The following is a 13,641-nucleotide window of genomic DNA, read 5'->3' on the forward strand; positions in this document are numbered from 1 at the left end:
AATCAGATAAACAACAAAAACACATGATGTCAAAAATTCTGGTATTGAAATATGGCACTTATATTTAAAAATCACATGAAAACCCTGTATTGAAAAGTTTGATAGGCATGGAAGACCCCTTCTTTAATTGATGAAAAGCATGTATATCTAAAATCATGACCTAGCATTATTTCCAATGGAGAAACACTAGAAGCTTTGCCAATACAACCATGGATAGCAAGTTCTTTTCTCCCTTTTTGATACAGTTCTCAAAATATTTACTGTAGCAATCAGAACAAGACAACAGAATTGAAAGTGTAAATATGGGCAAAGATAAGTTTTCCCTTTTGCAGATAATATGAGTATGTCCTTATAAAACTCCATATAATCAGTGAAGAAATCAATATGATTAAGTATAATAAGTAGATACAGAATAAATCCACAAAACATTTTTATTACTAGAAAAACACCTTGAAGAAATAGAAATCAGGGAAATGCCATTCAAAATAACTACAAAATTTATATCTAGAAGTTAACCTTTGAATATGGACACAGGATTCTAACTATAAAAAACCCCATAAATAAAGGGATTGGGATGTATCAATAAGATAAAAATAGTACTATTACCCAATTTATAGATTTCATGTTGCACCATTCAAATTACCATTAACGTACTTGATAAAACTAGATAAAGCAATAAAAAGAGTTCATGTGAAGAAACAAAATATCTAGACTCTCAAGAGAAATAATAAAAAATAATTTGACTAAAGAGAGAATTGTATTATTAGCTTCAAACTGCCTAATATAGAAAGCCGTTATCCAAACTATTTGGCACTGGTTAAAAAAACCAGAAATATAGATAGATGGAGTGGATTTTGTATGGAATAAAGTGAAAGGGGGAAAAAAAACCTAATGAAATGCCTCATAAATACAAAAACATACATTTCTCTATTCATTACACCACACTGTCTTTCAGAAATTAGTATATACAACATAAATATTAGCTGATTTGGGGGAAGATTTGCAAAGCAAAAGATTTTCAATGTAGAGTTGAAATGATTAACTGTTAGGTTGAAATGGGAGAGTGAGGAAAGTGAAATCAGAGCAAAGATAATGAATTGGAATATCCCTCTATAAGGGAGAGAAGGAAGGGAGGGAATAAAAATGTATTAAGCATCTCCTGTGTGCCAGGCAGTGTGCTAAGCACTTTACAGTTATCTCATTTGATCTTCACAAGGACCCTGGGAGGTAGGTGCTGTTATAATAGTATTAATGCTACTAATAAAAGCTAACATTTATATAGCTGATTATTGTGCCAGGCAGTGTGCTAAGTGCTTAAAAATGTTATCTCATTTGATCCTCCCAACTGTGGGAGATCGGTCCTATTATGATTTCCACCTTATAGTCTAGGAAACTGAGACAGGCAACAGTTAATTGACTTGTTCAGGGTCACACATGTAGTAAGTGTCTGAATTTGAATTTGAACTTGGGTCTTCAGATTCCAGGTCCAGTGCTCTATCCATTGCACCAGCTATCCTTTATCCAGGTTCAACTTGTCAAGGCTTACCCCCTTCTGGTGAGTTCTTTCTGGAATCCCTATCTTGTGAAGGGGCACAGGTGAGCCTGCCTTCATTGCCCTCTAAATGGCTTTCCCCTGTTGCTGACTATCTGGATTTCAAAATCATTCCCTGTCCCTATACCTTCATCTCCCCCCTCCCCCCCATCCCCCTGCCCCTTACAAATTTCACCTGTCCTTTTGCTTCACTCCTTATAAACTTATTCTTATCTCTCATGGAGAATTCCTATTTCTTCTCCACCTCTCAGTCTTTTCACAGTCCATTACCCCTGCTCTGACTTCACTTTGTTCCCTCTGCAATCTCAACCCAATAGTTCTCCTTTTTAATTCTACACCATCTTCTCAAATAAATCTCTTGCCCTCTTGGCTTATCGCTGGTTATCTCTTGCCAGACCTCAGCCCCGGATTACTCCAACCATCTGCCTCCTCCACTCCTGCTTATGAGCTGCTAAATACAATTAGAAGAAGTCTTCCAACTCTTCTGAGGTACATTACAAATTCATATTATCCAACCTCATCTGAACCTGGATTTCAGCATAAGTCCTTTTATTTTTTACTTACTCCTTCATCCTTTGCTGCCTGGCTTCTGGTATCATCACCCAACTAAGCTGTGTTTGACAAGTCTTATGGTCTTTTCTCAGTACTAACACATCTTAGTTTATCCAATATACTTGACCCTGTTGGCCTTCTATTGCCCCTAGGGTAAAATATAAACTGTTTAGCATTTCAATCTCTACACAAACTCATCTCAACTTGAGCCAGCTTCATTAGACAGTGCACGCTGTCCCTCACTCTGATCCAGCTAAACTGGGCTTCTCTCTGACTCCATATCTGTCTTTGTACCTTTACACTGGTCCTTCCACAGGCTTAGAATGCTCTCTCCTACTCTTGCTTCATCCCTTCATTAAAGACACAGCTCAAAGGAGTAGAGCCAAGATAGTGGAGGAAAGGCAGTGAGCTCTCGAACTCATGACACGATCACTCCAAAAAAACATCCACATAATGCCATAGGACAATGCCTGGAGCAGCAAAACCCACAGAAGAATGTGCTGAAATCATCTTCTAACTAAGAACAGCTTAGAAAGTCAAAAGGAGGGAGCTGCTGTGCTGAGACAGGAGTTGAGCCCAACCCCACAGTCACCCTGACACAGATCCAGTCCCAGGAAGGCCTCACCAGAGAAGGAGACCCCCAGAGCCTCTGAATCAGCTGAAGTGCCAGTGTCATCTGAAACTAAGCTCACAGTCTGGTGAGAGGGCTGAGCCCTGGGCAGGGGGGAGACTACAGGGGTCTGTGCTGGTGCTGAGGCAGAACTTGGATTTTTCACCTCTGTCAAGAACCAGGAGGTAGGCTTCAGTAGCAGTGGCCCAGGTGGGAGAGGGGCACAGGCCTGTCGGAGCTGACAACCACAACATACAAAGCTGGTTGATTAGCAAGTTGGTCTGGGGGTCATCTACGGACCAGGGAACAGGCCAGGCGAGTGAAGAACCTGCTCTTCCTTAAATCATACCACCTGGGACTTCTGAAGCTTGGGATACTGCAGCCTGGAAATAGTGCCCCACTTTAAGGAGATAAAAGTCAAGTAAAAGAAAGGCAAGATGAGTAGACAGAGAAAGGTGAGGACCATAGAAAGTTTCTTCAGTAACAAGGAAGATGTCAGTGTCAGGGCTCCTATATCTAAAGCTTCCAAGAAAAATATGAATTGGTCTCAGGCCATAGAGGTGCGCAAAAAGGACTTTGAAGATAAAGTTGGAGAGGTAGAGGAAAAAATGGAAAGAGAAATGAAGGTGATGCAGGAAAGACATGAGAAAAAAGTCAACAGCTTGAAAAGCCAAATGGAAAAAGCTCTCTCATGAAAATAATTGCCTGAGAATTAAGATTGAACAAATAGAAGCCAGTGACTTTATGAGAAACTAAGACACAATAAAGCAAATCCAAATGAATAAAAAGATAGAGGGCAATATGAAATATCTTCTGGGAAAAACTGCTGACCTGGAAAATAGGTCCAGGAGAGATAATTTGGAAATTATTGGTCTACCTGAAAACCATGATCAAGGAAAGAGCTTAGACATCATCTTCTAAGATATTCTCAGGGAAAATTGCCCTCAAATTCTAAAAGCAGAAGCTAAAATAGAAATTGAAAGAATTCACTGATCACCTCCAGAAAGAGATCCCAAAAGGAAAACTCCTAGGAATATTTTAGCCAAATTCCAGAGCTCTCAGGTCAAGGAGAAAATATTGCAAGCTGCCAAAAAGAAAGAATTCAAGTACTGTGGAGCCCCAGTCAGGATAGCACAAGATCTAGCAGCTTCTACATTAAAGGACCAGAGGGCATGGAACATGATATTCCAGAAGGCAAAGGAATTGGGATTATAACCAAGAATCACCTACCCAGCAAAACTCAGCGGAAAAAATGGGACTTTAATGAAACAGAGGACTTTCAGATATTTGTGATGAAAAGACCTGAACTGAATGGCAAATTTGACTTTCAAATACAAGACCCTAGATAACTATAAAAAAATTGGAGTTGAGGGACATGCCTGGGGTCATACAGTGGGTCTTGTGTCTGAGGCCACATTTTGGCTGGGATCCCTCTGGGTCCAGGGGTGATGCTTTGTCCACTGTATCACCTAGCTGCCCCATGATGACATCTTTAGGATTAAATTGAGGGGTGAGGGGAATGTACTGGGGGAGGGGGGAGAAAAGAAGTGAAATCCTACATGAAAGAAGCAGGAAAAGGCTTACGAAATGGGGGAAGAGATGGAAGAGGAGCAGGGCAGTAAATGAATTTACACTCATCAGAAAAGGCTCAAAAACCTTAAACTCATCAGAGTTGCCTCAAGGAGGGACTAACACACACACACACACCCAACTGGGCGGAGTAATCTATTTAATCTGTACAGTAAAGATCCTAACACTCATCAGAATTGGCTCAAAGACCTCAATCTCATTAGAATTGGCTCAAGGAGGGAATGATGTACACACTCAATTGGGTGGAGTAATCTCTCTAACCCTGCAGGAAAATAGGAGGGGAAGAGGATAAAGAGAGTGGGACAAAAGAAGGAAGGGCAGAGTGGGGGAGGGAACAGACAGAAGCAAATCTCTTGTGAAGAGTCATAGAATGAAAGAAGAGGGATAATAGAATAAATATCATGGGGAAGGGAATAAGATGGAAGGGAAACAGTTAACAATAGTAATTATGAAAAAGAGAAAAGGGGGAAAAATTGTACAAAAAATATTTATAGCAACTCTTGGTGGAGGCTAAGAATTGAGAATCAAGGGAATGTCCATCAATTGAGAAATGATGGAAGAAGCTGTGCTGTGCTATATGATTGTGGTGGAATGGTCTTGTGCTACAGGAAATGACAAACATGATGATCCCAGAAAAACCTGTAAAGACTAATGAACATCAATGTATAGTGGAGTGAGCAGAGCTGGGAGGACATTGTGCATAGTGACAGCAGTGTTGTTCAATGAGCAATTGTGAATGACAACTACTGTCAGCAATGCAATGATCCAAGACAATCCCAAGGAACTAATGAAGAAGCTTACTATCCAACCCCATAGAAAGAACTGATAAAAAGAACTACCCCTTACATGTAACTGGAAAAAATAAAATAAATGTTTGTGGCTAAAAAAAAAAAGACACAGCTCAAGCACCTTTGTCTATGTGGTTTCTTCTGATCAACCCCCCCCCCCAATTCTAGTTCCCTTCCTCCCAATATACCTTGCATTTAACTGCTTTTTATGTATTTGTATTCACTTTATATTTATGATACATACACACATTGATACTTATTTGGATGTAAACTCCTTGGGGAAAAGGATTTTTTTCATTCTTTTGTAGCTTCTGTCAACACTGTGGCATGTGATAGGCACTTAAAGTGAAGGTCAATTCTCCTGCTACAGAGGATTTCCCTTCTCACCATGATGATGATGATTCTTGTTCAATTTATAGCACAACATACTTTAACCTTGGGTAGCCATGTGGTACAGCAAATAGAGCGTTAGGCCTGGAAATCAAGAAGACTTCAGTTCAAATTTGGCCTCGGATACTTACTAGCTATGTGATCCTGGGCAAGTCTCTTCACCCAGTTTGCCTCAGTTTGCTCATCTGTAAAATGAGCTGGAGAAGGAAATGGTAAACCACTCCATTATTTCTGCCAAGAAAACACCAAATAGGGTCACAAAAAGTTGGACACAACTGAAACAGTCTAACAAACACTTTTAAACATTTTTATGTACATTATCTTATTTGTTTCTTACAATAAGATAGGCAAGACAGGTATCTGTATCTATCTATCTATCTATCTATCTATCTATCTATCTATCTATCTATCTATCTATCTATCTATCTATCTATCTATCTATCTATCTATCTATCATCTATCATCAGTCTTTCCTAATTCCTCTGCTAGTGCCCTTCTCTCCTAACTACCTTGTATCTAATTGTTTTTGTGATGCTCAGACAGGTGTAGCCCTGGGAGGAACCCGGGGCCACAAGTGTGTTCGAAGTGTCGATGATCAATGTGTCCTGCAATTCACATTAATTCTCTCAGCTAGCTGCGTTCTTCATCGACGCATGAGCCAAGTGATCCACCGCTAAGAGTTCATTGTATCTAACTGTACTGTATTTATTCTGAAGGTAATTATTCAGTACATACTTCCCCATGTGCATGTTCTCTTCCCTTGGTGGAATGTGAGCTCTTTGAGAGAATCAAGTTTTTTTCTTTGTCTTTGTTACCCTAGTGCTTAGCACAGTGCATTGTGGATGCTTAATAAAGAGTTGTTTATTGATTGATTTTTATCTTTACTTTTACTGAAGAGGAAACTGAGACTTAAGAGATTGAGGTTGTACTAGTAAATGTGCCAGGCCTTCAGCCTAACATCCACATTTGACTGTCTAGTGCTCTGTGTCCCACTTCTTCCCTGTGACAACCTGTACACTGATGATCACTGTGATTATAATTTAGAAAGATATAAATGATAAATGAAAATGCATTTATTAAATACCTACTGCATGCCAGGCATGTACTTTAGGTGTTAGATGTATAAAAATAAAAGTGGGATGGTTCCTACTCTGAAGGAGCTTAGATTCTAGAAGGGAGACACTATGTATAGGGAAGTGGGCACAAGAGAAGGAAAAGATTTTTGATTGTCAGTGGAAGCACTGGAAAGTCAGCTGTCATGTCTTTTCCTGAAGAGTGCTAAGTATTGATTTGATTACTCTTCCCAGAACAAGAGGGAGCAAAAGGGTGGAGCGAGACGGGTTAGTAAATGGTAAGGGTAGATGCTCAGTAGATGCTCAGGCTGAATGATTGGATGGTATGTGAAGTATGGGTCTATGGCCAGCTAGAGATATAGTGAGAAGAGACAGTATTCACCAATCAGTTCAACTTATCTCCCAGGCAGAGTTCTAAAACTGAAATGATAAATTTCACCAGGGGTTCTTGTCATTTCCCTATTTTGCCTGTTTGGAATTTTGGGCTATGTTTGGGTGTAGGAAAACTCCAGGACATGTTAAAATACAGTGTAAATTCTGCTATGGAGGGGGTTCAGAAAGTGGACAAAATATAATGAAAAACAAGCAGTGTGTGTTTGTTTTTTTAATTTGGAAGATTTTTTTCTCTCATTTTAAAATTCCCTATGTAGTAAGCTGGTGAAACCTATCAATGACCCTCACATTAAATGTTAAATATTGATGGATCACCATTTACCAAGTAAAAGAGAAAAAAAATCCTTAAAAGGAATCAAAGAAAGCTCTTATCTCAGTTGATTTATGTCTTTCCTTTCTGTGTTGTGATAGGGGAAGAAGTCTTAACTGGTTTAATACCAAAGATATTCTGGGCTTTCCCCTTTCAAACATTCTTCCTGTAGTAGACCTAGAAAGCATTAAAGGATCAAATATCTCTCCCTCTCCTTGGGCATTAGGAGCTTGGAGGTTGGGCTAAAATGAAAATGCTTTATCAAATTATTAACATTTTTGTTATTATCACTATGCATTATTATTCTCATTTGGTCTAAAACTGTGATTGCATCAACTTAGGGAGCTCGTCATGTGTAAACTCCTGCCACTGATGCAGAACAGCAATATATCTATAACTTGTAGTCTCAGACAGTTGTGTGAAAAACTGAAAAGGTAAGAGACTTACTTAGCCCAAGAGAATCAACATATGTCAGACTCATGACTTAAATTCAAGTTTTCTTAGCTGAAAGGCCAATCCTCTTTTCACTATAGAAAGCTGCCACTCATCTGTATTGGTTATTTATTATTGTAAAACAAGACAGACTTTTTTTGCCTTTCTTAAATCTAGTATACAGCAAGGGAAATTCAGCATTGTAAATAGTGAGCCCTAGTTAATTACAAGTTGCCACATAGTTAGGTGGTAAAGTGGATAATGTGATGCATTTAGAGTCATGAAGACCTGATTTCAAATCAAGCCTCCAATTTTTACTGGCATTGTGACTATGGGCAAATTACTTAACCTCTGTCAGCCTCAGTTTCCTTATTTGTAAAATAGTAACACCAACCTTACAAACTTCTTGTGTGGATCAAAAGGTAATAAATGTAAACTTCTTTGCAAACCTTAAAACTCTTTATGTTAGCATTTATTATTATTTTGTTTTTGTAGGGAGCATTTATTATTATGCTGTATGCCAAAATTAGACTATTACTTTTCAAGAATCAAAGTATAATACATTATATTTAATTGTAAAACACTAACTAATATAATTTAATCTTTGTTTGAAGCAGAATCTTATAGTGCTCTAAGGGTTATAAGTAAGTGAATAGGGGGCAGCTAGGTGGCATAGTGGATAAAGCATTGGCCCTGGATTCAGGAGGACCTCAGTTCAAATCCGGCCTCAGACACTTGACACTTACTAGCTGTGTGACCCTGGGAAAGTCACTTAACCCTCATTGCCCCACAAAAAAAAAATAAGTGAATAATTGAACTTTCTTTATCCCTGTACTATAGACGTGCAGCATAGAATAATAAAAAACTTCTTACATAGTTTTGCTGTCAAAGCATAATTTCTTAGACGAATTGTAGCTGGGAAGAACTCTGCTGATTTATTTGTATGTAAGGCTACCCTCATGAGCTTTAATCATTTCTGAGACTTAATGTTTTCCTACAGGGAAAAGAAAGAGCAAAACACATTTTTAATATCCATATTCAATAACTAGTTTAGAATTTCATTTCTCTCTTGAGTTTATCTTAACCTAGTAATTACTTCTTACTCATTCAAAGTCAAAGAGTCACTTAGGAAAATGAAATAAGGCCTAAACTACCTAAGAAACAAAGACAATAAGTATTAATTATATGAGGCTGCTTTAGCATAAAAATGTAGCTATTTGTTTTGCATCACTACGAAATATGAAAAAAATGAGCTATTAATGTATTCTTTTTTTTGTTTGTTTGTTTTTTGCGGGGCAATGGGGGTTAAGTGACTTGCCCAGGGTCACACAGCTAGTTAAGTGTCAAGTGTCTGAGGTCGGATTTGAACTCAGGTACTCCTGAATCCAGGGCCGGTGCTTTATCCACTGCGTCACCTAGCCACCCCCTATTAATGTATTCTTACACTAGGAAAGTGTTGTTGAACAAACTTTTAGGGTAGCATTTTTATTCCTTATTCTGTTTTTACTGTTGAGATTTTTTTCTCCAAACAAGATTTTTTTTTTTAACCTTTCTTCCCATGTTTCCTTCATTTTTGTTCCTTCGGTGTATGACAAATAAATAATCTCTGGATAACCACAGGTGATGGCAAGCCAAACAAGGTCTCAAAATATATCTTGCCTGGCAGGACATTTTGTTTTAATTATACTTTTGGTTGAGAGTTTGAAAATGGAGAAAACATTTTTAGCAAATTCAATAATTTTTCAATTATCCAATGACTTCCTAAATTTTTAAATTAAGAAAATTCCCCTTTATTCAAAGTGAAAAGGTTAATTTGTTATGTTTTGGTTTTCAGGGGAAAAAATCACAGGAAATTAAATTAGTTTCTTTATTCATATATATGTGTGTATATATATATATGTGTGTGTGTGTGTGTGTGTGTGTGTGTGTATTAATCTCTATATTATTCTAAATTAATCCATGTGTATTCTTTCTGTAAAAGAGAGAAAAAATTGTATAGAAGACTAGATGCTTCTTACCGGAAAATGACTGTACTGACCTCTGCATTTTTAGACTAGAGTCATGTAAAGCATTACTTTGCCAGAATTAACAGACCTCTGCCACTTTCAGAGGCTTCTTAGTGGGATAAATAAGTTGACTCTAAGATACAGCATTCAAAACAGCGTTGTTTTAGTAGTGAAGAACATAGCAACATCAGAATTAGTAACAGAGGTGAATCAAAGGACAGCTATCCGAGTGAGTAGACTTTAAATGTGTTATGTTATTGATTTTCCAGAAGGCCAGCAGTGGCAGGGGAAGGAGTAGGAAGTGGAATTGGAAATAAACTTAAGTTAGTGGCACAATTCAGTTTAGACAGTGTCACATACATGCACTGACTTTAGCTTTTGTTGATCAAGTCATAGTAAAGGTAAGAGAGAGATAAAATAGCTGTTTTTCCATCTTTAGATGGCATTACTGAGGGTGCTGCTTACTACTAATTTTCTGCCACCCTACTTCCCTGGTCCAAGCTCCTTCATTCAGCTACTTAAATTCTGGGAATATAAATATGAGCAAAAAGAAAGATAATTCCTACCCTATATATAATTCCTACCTTATATTCTATTGGGAGAGGACCACACATAAAAGGGAACTGAAAAGGCAGGGAGAGGGAGGAGGATTTTCCATATGAGGCATGGTGGTAAAGTCTGGATAGTAGGCAGAGCCAGGAAAAGAATGAAAGAAGGCTGTCTTCCCTCCATTCCCCTCCTCAAATGAAACCACCAGGAGGAAGTCAACAACAGAAGAAGAAAACCATAGGGTTGAAGGATGTTCTATGGTGAGAAGGCCACAGGCATTGAGGGAGGTTCCAGCATGAGAAGGAAGCTGAAGCATAGTGGCAGAATTAAGATAGAATCCAGCAAAATGGTCTTCCACAATGCCAGACTTCATGGAAGGTTAAGAAATGTATCCAAGAGGTAGAGAGATAAGCATGTTTTAATGGCCTGGGAAGTTAACTGATTTATACCCCCTTGAAAACCTAGGGACTTTAATCAAGGCTAGATTTGAGAGACAAATGTTCATTAAAAGTATGATTTTGGGGGGCGGCTATGTGACACAGTGGATAAAGCACCAGCCCTGGATTCAGGAGGACCTGATTTCAAATCCGGCCTCAGATACTTGACACTAGCTATGTGACCTGGGCAAGTCACTTAACCCTCATTGCCTCACAAAAGAAAGAAAGGAAGAAAGAAAGAAAAGTGATTTTTGCAGTTGATTTTTATTATATTTATACCCATATTTGAAGTTCCCCCAGAGTTAATCCATGTGCTTCCACTGTTTGTAGGACCACTGAATCTGATGAAAATTGGAGGATATTAGGAGGATGTTACTACATTATAGTAGGTATCAAACACCTTCTGGTGCTCAGCAACTGTTTATTAAGCACCTACTGTATACAAGCCACTATGCCAAGCACTGAGGATACAAAGACACACAAAAAAAAAATGAAACAATCCTTTGTCCTTAAACAAACTTACCTTCTAATCAGAGGGAATATAACATGTATGTGGGTGAGTGAATACAAAATAAATCAAAGAAATTTCTAAAGATAAAGAGAGAACTGATCACTGGGAGACTAATGAAGATATTGTGTAGGAGGTAGATGCTGAACTGTATCTTGAAAGAAAGTAGGGAGTCTGTGAGGTATTGAGAAAAGACTCCATTCCAGAATTGGGAGAATTCCTGTGCCCTGGAGACTGGAGATACACTGTGCTAGGCACTGTGCTAAATGCTGGGGATACAAAGAAAGATAAAAGACAGTCCCTGCCCTCATGGAGCTCATAATCTAATGAGGGAAACAATATGCAAACAACTATGTACAAACAACCTATATACAGGATAAGTAAGAAATCAGCAACAGAAAGAAGGCACTAGAATTAAGAGGGATTGGAAAAGGCTTCCTGAAGAAAGTGGGATTTTAGCTGGGGCTTGAAGGAAGTCAGGAAAGTCCAGTAGGCGGAATGAGTATGGAAAGCATTCTAGGCATGGGGGACAGTCAGGGGAAATGCCCGGAGTCAGGAGATGCAGTGTTCAAAGAACTGCAAGGAGGCCCATGTTACTGGATCAAAACATGGTGGGGGGAGGGGTATTAGAGATAAGAAAAATGGAAAAGTAGGAGATGGCCAGGTTATGAGTGGCTTTGACCACCAAACAGAAGATTTAATATTTGATCTGAAGGTGACAGTGATTCACTGGAGCTTATTGAGTGAAGGGGTGACATATTTGGACATGCACTTCAGGAAAAACACTTTGGTGAATGAGTGAAGGATGAACTGGAGTACTTCAAGTTCAAAAGCTCCTAATATTCAAGATCTGAATCTGTGGCACCCATAGCCTCCCTATATATAATACAGTTTAGGGGATCTAGATGTAGAAAATCTTCACAACCTTGTGAGGGTCATCCATGCAGCAATGATATAAATGAGGTCCTTCTACCACTTCAAATAATATGACCACTTTGATAGGGTCCAGGATCGACTTACTTTATGTTGTTTATTCTGCGGTGTAATAGGAAATAAGCATTGACTCTCAAAGTGCCTAAATATGTTTAATATTTAAGTATTATATTAGCTGTTTTGCTTAGGTAATCAAATTATTTCTGGTTCACAAAGCAGAATTTCCAACTGTAAATGTGATATATGTTTTGCTGTTGGATTAGTTAGCTTACCGATAATTGGAACTTTTTTCTGGCATAAAAAGTCCCAAATTGTTCTTACATAATCTTTAACAAATAGCTTGCTTTTTTTTTTATTAATTTGAGATTTTGTCATTTGTCTGATTTGAGGTCTGTTTCTGTTTCAGGGATGAGACTCTCCAAACCACAAATGCATTTCCCATTGCTTATTCCTTGTCTTTGCTACTAGACAATATTATGCAGCTTGTGTTACTTTATTGGCCTAGTTCCTTTCTCCATTACTTCTCTTATTCTTAGCCCTTAACATCTTTAGCAGACCCTCAGCAATTAATTTCAGGAACTTTTTAATCCTTTAGAGAAGGGATTGTCTCTTTGTATCCCCAGCACTTGCCTGACAGAGTAGGCACTTAATAAAGGCTTACTGACTGGCAGGTCTGCCAAGCACCTGTGCTGCTCTTGGGATACACGGAAAGACAAAACAAACAAATGATGGATGAGACAACGTGCAAACTCTATACAAACATTTCAGACCTAATACATGTAATGCAATCTGCTATGATATTTGTGGGACATAAATTTACTCTTTGTTCAAGTAACTGTCCCTGCTCCCTAGTGGTCGGTGCCCACTTCCTCCTCACTTCTCTTTGTATCATGCAGTCTATTTGTATACCTAGTTTGCCTCAATGAATGAATACTGTCTTTCTGTTCTTTAGCATCTTGTACTAAGTAGACAATCAGTCAATCAATCAACATTTATTACGCTCCTCCTTTGTGCCAGGTACTGTACCAGATACTTAATAAAAGCTCCAGACACTTAATAAAAACTTGATGCTTTGCTTTGCAATAACTGATATTTTTATGTTTTTTAATGTTTGCTGAGCACTTTATATTCATGATAATTTTAGCTTCACAACAACCCCTTGAGGAAAGTACCACAGCTATTATTATGTCCATTTTATAGATGAGGAACCTAAAGTGCAAGGAAATTGTGATTTGTCTGGAGTTACATGGCTAATATGTGTCAAACGAAGGCTCCAAATCCAGCATTCTGTCCTCTCATGCCAATCTGTCTTTAGAATACCCATATTTCAAGTATATCACAAATATGAATTATGCCAATAGGATTTCTTTAAAACATAGTATATCATTAAAAATGTACTGCAAATACCCAGAGCACACATGTCCTTCAAATGTTAAATGTCCTGTTGTAACTTCTAAACTATACTTGAGAAACCATTCTTCTGCCTTTGGCATTCTCTTTAAGAAACCATCCCTTTTC

At 38.2% G+C, this 13,641-nt stretch overlaps 2 protein-coding genes and 1 non-coding gene across 5 annotated transcripts in view; 1 reads left to right on the forward strand and 2 right to left on the reverse strand.

The window, feature by feature from the left end:
• NT5DC1 (5'-nucleotidase domain containing 1) overlaps positions 1-13,641 on the forward strand; it is a 252,923-nt gene that overhangs the window by 77,138 nt on the left and 162,144 nt on the right. The gene's annotated exons all lie outside the window — the stretch shown is intronic.
• COL10A1 (collagen type X alpha 1 chain) overlaps positions 1-13,641 on the reverse strand; it is an 80,713-nt gene that overhangs the window by 33,734 nt on the left and 33,338 nt on the right. The gene's annotated exons all lie outside the window — the stretch shown is intronic.
• LOC122727042 lies at positions 6,012-6,164 on the reverse strand. Its single transcript, XR_006353015.1, has one exon. It is a non-coding gene; the product is annotated as a 5.8S ribosomal RNA (ribosomal RNA).

The sequence above is a fragment of the Dromiciops gliroides genome, chromosome 4, assembly GCF_019393635.1.
Source record: "Dromiciops gliroides isolate mDroGli1 chromosome 4, mDroGli1.pri, whole genome shotgun sequence".
NCBI lineage: Eukaryota > Metazoa > Chordata > Mammalia > Microbiotheria > Microbiotheriidae > Dromiciops > Dromiciops gliroides.